At 37.6% G+C, this 7,461-nt stretch overlaps 1 pseudogene; it reads left to right on the top strand.

The window, feature by feature from the left end:
- The first annotated feature begins 5,061 nt into the window (after positions 1 to 5,061).
- On the top strand, positions 5,062 to 5,944 carry LOC114608471 (annotated as a pseudogene).
- The last annotated feature ends 1,517 nt before the right edge of the window (positions 5,945 to 7,461 follow it).

Raw genomic sequence — 7,461 nt, forward strand, 5'->3', positions numbered from 1 at the left:
CTAAAAACAGTCTCATGTGAATTTGTAGTTAAGAGACTATAAAAACTGCAAATGTACCAAATTGAATTACTTTCACTTGTGTTATCAATTTTTAATTTTGTGATTAAATAGAATTATTCTAAGGCCAACATTTGTTTATGTGGCATTTCTAACATGGAGTCACTTCAAATAACATAATGGAAATTTCACATTTAGGGTGCATGCATATGTGTAGGGGGCATAGATGTGTGTACACATATGTGGATGTAGGGACAGGTCTGTATGTGCCTTTGTGGAGAACAGAGATTTTATCAAGTATCTTCCTCTATTATTTCTCATCTTATTTTTTGAGCCAAATTCTCTCATCGGACCTGGAGCACATCAATTGGCTAGACTGACTAGTCCATAAATCACATGAATCTGCTATTCACTGCCATGCAGCAGTGATATTGAAGGCGTGCACCTCTGTTGCTGACATGGATGTATGGTACCTGAACTTGTGTCCTTTTGCATGTACTACAAGCACTTTGCCAGTGAGCTCTCATCCTAGCCCCAAATGATCTACTTTTGGAAGAAAATGAATTCAAACAAGAGAAGTGTTTAGATGCTATCATTACATATACACTGGGGTACATTCAGTTATAGATATTCTTTTCATGTCACATAAGAAAATTTGTGAGAATAGTGATTTAAATGCAATTAATATCATATGTGACATTAGAGAAATTGATATTGGTGTATACTCCCTACAAGTAACTTTGCCTTTACAATGTGTACTTTGGGATACACATTGTATTAATTATTATCATTTGGGAAGTCTAGGACAAGATCTCCACAGCATGGATTCCTAATCCTGAGTAGAGATCTAGATCTAACAATCAATTGAACTGTTATATAATACGCCTATTTCCCTTGCTCTCCTGAAGCCTCTCCTATATCAATAACACCTTTTGAAGACACAATTAATGGCAATGCCTATGAAATTGAAAATAGAACTGGGAATGACCTGAGGACCTTTTGCTTTTCTTGCTCACTTGTAAAATCTGTTTTTTAATGAGTTCTTATGATCATGGAAGAAAAGCAGTTTTATTGGTGGTGTGTAAAACTTCAAGTCAAATGAAAAAAAATACAATTCACTGCTTAATTTGTGACATTTAATTCCAAAAGGCACTTAATGCTTCTAAAAATTAGAGCCTTCTGCAATAGGCAGATGGATCCATGCGTAAAATCACCTGCTACTCCTACAAAGGAACCATGTTTTGTTCCCAGAAACCATATGGCAGCTTATAACCATCTGCAACTTCAGTTTTGGGGGATCTGATGCCATCTTCTGACTTCCTTGGGTACTCTCAAAATAAGATGTGTGTGTACATGAGCAAGCAAAATATTCATACATATAACACAAAAATAAATAAAATGAAACTGTTTCAACAGAAAAATTAAACATGATTGATGATATTCTGCATCAGGGACACCTATCTGTCTTATGTACTCTGGAAATACAAAATTAACTGTTTGAACTAAGTACATTCCTACTGCTATAATGAAATACCATGACCAAGAGTAACTTGAAGAGGAAAGGGGTTATTTGGCTTATAGATAGATCTTTAATCACAGATGTTTAATCTACAGAGAGAATCCTATACAGGAACCCAAAGCATGCAGGACCTGGAAGTAAGAGCTTTTGCAGAGGCCATGGAAGACTGCTGCCTCTTGGCTTGCTTATGACGCCTTGCTCATCTTACATTGCAAATAGCATCCAAGGCTGGGGCTGACACTAGCTACAGTGAGCTAGGCCTTCCCCAGTCAATCACCAATTAAATAAATGCCCTGCAAGCTTTCCTAAATTCTGATCTTATGGAGGCATTATCTCAACTGAGGTACCTTCTCCTCAGATAACTCTAATTTGTGTCAAGTTGACACAAAACTAGCCAGCATGCTGTGTCATAAAAATATGGTCAAAGCTTTAAAAAAAGATCTGCTTTTCAAAAGGTGCAAATTATCGGAATATATAAAACCTGCTTTGGGTGAAAAATAGACTTCAACTACTTTACTTCATATTCTTAATACATACACACATACATACGTATATGTATATACGTATGTATGTGTGTATGAATTATGCAGATGATGTAGACGTATGAAAATAAAATAAATTGCCATTCTAATAGACACACTTATGTTTACTAAATAAAAGTGGTCATGAACTGAGTCTGTGTATATAATAGTATACCAAAAACTAGTCTTATAGACCTTACAGAGAGCAACAACCACTATTATTATCAAATATTATAATCCATGATAAAATTTCAATATGAAAATACAACACAATAAGCATAATACAGAGAAGTCTTAAATCAGTTTGACTTAGGGATGGCCACATAAAATGACTTAAGCTGAGACCCAGTCATGTTAGTTTCTAATTTTGAATATAACATGTAATTTCATTTTTACATGAGTTTTGGAATTTTGATATTATCTCACCTTACCAATGACAGCACAAAACTTAAGTATGAGTGGCTATTCCAAACTCTTGGAACTTTCAGGAATCATAATTAATCTATTACATTTTTGGGTGTGTATTCTGATACACGCCTTCTTGCATGAAAACCTGTGTTCAAAAATGCCATGAATACCCCAGTGGATCATGCTTCAGGGCTCTCATAGACTTTATACATGACCCTATTAACATTGAGAAAGAAAATGTAATGGTTTTTGAAACAAATACTATTTGAGATAAAACTGGAAGTAGGCATGGGTAAAGGAAGAGACTCTAGTATATGGTAGACATGAGCATACCTTAATATTATGGAGGGTTATTTGTGTAAAGGAAAATTTGAAGATAATCTAATATAAAATAACATTATTTTGGCTATGCACAATTTGTCAGCTTTATCCAAATCTTATTTTTCTTTCCGAAAATTCAATTTTGATTAAACACTTAGATCTTTCATGTATAACTTGTATCACCAATTTGGGACATTGTGAATCCTGTCACTCAAACAGGTTTTAATATTTGGCCAATTTGATAGACCTTTCATAGTCAAAGAGTACATAATTTGGCACAGAAAATCTGTCAGTCTTTAGTGAGTGATTTTTAATTTGAAGCATCAAAAGAGTTTCAAGTAAACATATACATACCATGCAGGTTTATTTCAATTTTAAAAATGTTTGTTGGACATTCATTCACTAAGACTGTGCTAAGTTGAGTCTGTTCTTCAGGCATGATCATACCTACCATCTAGGATCTAAAACTAATTCAAAGAAAACAATGGCAGTTGGTTTCATTTGCAACAGAGTAAAGTATGAAAGGACCCAGTGAGAGAAAGAAAGGTTAACTAGTTTCTGCCACAGTATTTGTGATAAGACATGATGCAGGTATAGGGGAAATAAAAGATGGAATTCTAGGGTAAGATATACTCAAACATTTGGCTATGTTATGAACTAGATTGCCACACATGTGAAAGATTCATAATAGCTGACTGAAGTGTACATAATACAAAGCTGAGTCACATGTGGTGGCTCATTTTATGATTCTAAAAGTAGGTGGGCAGAGCAGAAAGGCTCCTGCAAGTTTGAGACCCACTGGGACTCCAAAGCAAGTTCCAGGCTAGCTTGTACTGTAGTGTGAGACTACCTCAGACCAGCATCTCTCAAAATAAGGTGGGTGTGTTGGCTCATGTTTACAAACCCAACAATTAGGAAACAGAGACAGAAGAACTGCTGTAAATTAAAGGAACCTTGAGCTAAAGTATGAGACCATGTTGTGAAAATGGAGGGGGAAGAAGAAGGGAGAAGAAGAAAGAGGGGAGAGAAAAGAGAAAGGGGAAGAAGAAATGAGATTAGAAGTTTGCAGTTAGTTAATAAACATTCTGAAGCTGTTATAGGAAAGTAACTGAGAGCATTATATGTTTTGAGGACAAAAGAAACACAAGAGAAATTGCTTGTTAGAAGGATACACATATTCGATCAGATGATATAGAATCAGATGAATGAGTGAAAAGAAGTAAAGACAATGCACATTAGGAAGATATACGTATTTTATGACATTATATAGAACCATGTGAATAAATGAAAAAGAAAAGACAGCAAGTAATGAGAAGCTGGAAATGTAGATTTCTGAATAGAAACTGTGAAAGAAAGTATTATTTTGTGAGACCAATGGCTATAGACTGTGTGGATGTTTATGCAGAATAAAGAGAGCTATAGAAATGGTCAAATCATCCACACTGAAAGAGCTCTGGAGATAGATATAACAGAACACAGGTCCTATGAAGGAAAAACTGGGAAAATGAGGTGACACAGAGTGATATAGAAGGAGAAATAGCACTAAGGATGTTCAAAAAGGTTATAGGGAAATAATTATCTAAGTTTACTTACAAAAAACAGTATGGGGCATTTAAGTTATATGTATGTGTGTGTCTGTGTGTGTGTGTGTGTGTGTGTGTGTGTATACATGGTTTCCATATATATATATGGTTTACATGGGATTATACCACATGAAATGATAGTGCTACTTACAAGAACAATAGTACGTGGGAAATCATCTTTCCATTTGTTGGTCATCATATTTGCCTACAGGTCACCATGTGTCCCACTGTGAAAACAATGGACTAAGTCTCTGAGCTGTAAGGCAGCCCCAATTAAACACTTTCATTCATGAGAGGTGCTGAAGTCTTGGTGTCTCTTCACAGCCATGAAATCCAAAGGCAGTGAGAAAGTACACAATCTTAAACAAAATGTACTTTTTAAAAAGCAGCTAAACCTCATTTTAGCTTCCGTTTGTCCTATTTTTTTAATGTTACCCCATTTTCTTAGCCATTCTGATTTCCTAGTTTCTTTTAAAACTCCAGATATTTTGTTGCAGTACAGCGCACTTGTAACAAAATGTATACAAGTCATGAGTTGGCGCACTGGCAACAGATGTTCACAAAAAGAACACATCTGTGGAGTCATCACTTAGAGCAGCAAACAATTACTTGACCTCATGCAGGCAATTTTTGTGCCTTGGCTGTGAGAATGTAAATGATAAAGTAACTATGAAAAAAAGCCTGGCCTTAGTCCTCTTTCCAGTCTTGCAAGATGATGGGTGAAAAGGCGGAGAAGCCTGATACAAAGAAAAAGAAACCTGCGGCCAAGAAGGCTGACGGTAATGCTGCTGCCTCTGGTCCCCGCGCCGCTGGTGCAGCTAAAAAGGGTGAACCGAAGAGTAAAAAAATTAAGAAAGCAAAGCCCCACTGCAGCCGGAACCCTGTCCTGGTGAGAGGAATTGGCAGGTACTCCCAATCAGCTATGTATTCCAGAAAGGCCTTGTACAAAAGGAAATACTCAGCTGCCAAGACCAAGGTTGAAAAGAAGAAAAAAAGGAGGTCCTTGCTACTGTTGCAAAAACAGTTGGTGGGGACAAGAACGGTGTCACCCGAGTGGTGAAGCTTCGAAAAATGCCTAGGTATCCTACAGAAGACGGGCCTCCGAAGCTGCTGAGCCATGGCAAAAAGCCCTTCAGTCAGCACATGAGGAGGCTGCGCTCCAGCATCACTCCCGGGACTGTCCTGATCATCCTCACTGGGCGCCACAGGGGCAAGAGAGTGATTCTCCTGAAGCAGCTGGGCAGTGGCTTGTGACTGGACCTCTGGCTGTCAACAGAGTTCCTCTGCGCAGAGCACACCAGAAGTTTGTTATCGCCACCTCTACAAAAGTTGATATCAGCGGGGTTAAAATCCCCAAACACCTGACTGACGCTTACTTCAAGAAGAAGCAGCTGCGCAAGCCCAGGCATCAGGAAGGCGAGATCTTCGACACAGAGAAGGAGAAATAAGAGATTACAGAGCAGCGAAAGGCTGATCAGAAAGCTGTGGACTCACAGATTTTGCCAAAGATTAAAGCTGTTCCTCAGCTCCAGGGCTAGCTGCGATCTCAGTTCTCCCTGACAAATGGGATGTATCCTCACAAACTGGTGTTCTAAATTGCTTACAACCTAATTAAACAGATTCATATGTTTTTAAAAAAGCCTATATAATAAACTTAAACGTACCATACCATGTGATTCAAAAAAGTCTTCTAGGCATTTCTAAGCTACATGGGTACGTAAAATGCTAACACATGTTTAAGAATGTATAACATCTGACAGAGCCTCATGAAAACTGTTCATAAATAGAGAAATCTATAAATAAGTTGTGTAGATTTTCAGTGGAATATCACCTAAAATGAACTACACTTAGATACCACAAGCAGAATGAATCTCATCAACGTAACTGAGCAAGAGAAGTCACACACAACAACTGAATGAGTAACTTCCATTCAGGTAAAGCAAGAAACCATGTCAAACCAATCTATTATGTCAGAAGTCAGTACTGAAAATGGGTGGGCAATGGAAGAGTGAGCACCTGCCATGAAGGTCAACTATTTATTCCTTGCCCTTAGCGGTGACTACACAGATGTGCTTCTTTTGTTGAAGGCATGCCAGCTCATGACTTTTATACAATTTATTACATGTGTGCTATACCACAGCAAAATGTTTCTGGGATTTTAAAAGGAACCAGGAAATGAGAATGACTAGGAAAAGCGGTGACGTTGAAAATGGGAAGTGAAACAGAAGCTAAGGTGATGTTTAGCCATTTAAAGAATGTATGTTTTGCTTAAGATTGTGCAGTGAAATCAAACATCTGACACTTCAGCATTCCAATCTCTATAAATGCCTCTGGAGGATGAGTCATGCAGCCAGCCCTGTAGAAGAAGCTCTGTTGTCTCACTTCCCCTTCCCCACTGCTCATGCAAGTCATTTGTAGCGCAGCATGTACAAAAATCCACTGAATTCGCTTTCCTGGCTGTTTTTGCCTTTATGCATTTGTGTATCTTTCTCTTCTCTGGGGGGCTCTCCAAAATAAATAAATAAGTAAATAAACAAACAGATGAAGAAATGGATGTTCTGCTGCTCAATATCATCATATTTGCTTTTATAAATCATGTGTTGCTGTGTTCTGACATGGTTATTCTCATTACAGTCTAGATAGTGAATGGTAAGTGTATATGTTCAGTATTAAAACAACCTCCATATGCCTTTTATGACGGTGGATGACACCATCCTCTAGCCCAGTAAGTACAGTCTGGCATTATTTTACAAGTCAAGTATAAATACCTCACAAGATAATGATCAATATCTTAGTAAATGATAAGGAATAAAATTTAAAATTTAATACAATTCAGCAGGTAAATGAACATTCTGGGTCCCATTGGCAATTATCTATTGCTTCGAGTTTATGAGTGGCCATTTCAGGTAAATTCTGATGAATTATTGAACTGCTTCTTCTGAGCTCTAGATTTGGTGGCATAATGATAAGTGTTAGTTGTCAACTCGACACAAGAGAGAATCACTTGGAAAGAGAGTCTCAGTTGAGAACGGTCTGTATTAGGCTGGTCTGTGGATATGGCTGTTGGAGATGACCTTGATTAGTTGAACTAGGAAGGTCTAACCACCATGAC

The sequence above is a fragment of the Grammomys surdaster genome, unplaced genomic scaffold (genome assembly GCF_004785775.1).
Source record: "Grammomys surdaster isolate TR1022 unplaced genomic scaffold, NIH_TR_1.0 125901, whole genome shotgun sequence".
NCBI lineage: Eukaryota > Metazoa > Chordata > Mammalia > Rodentia > Muridae > Grammomys > Grammomys surdaster.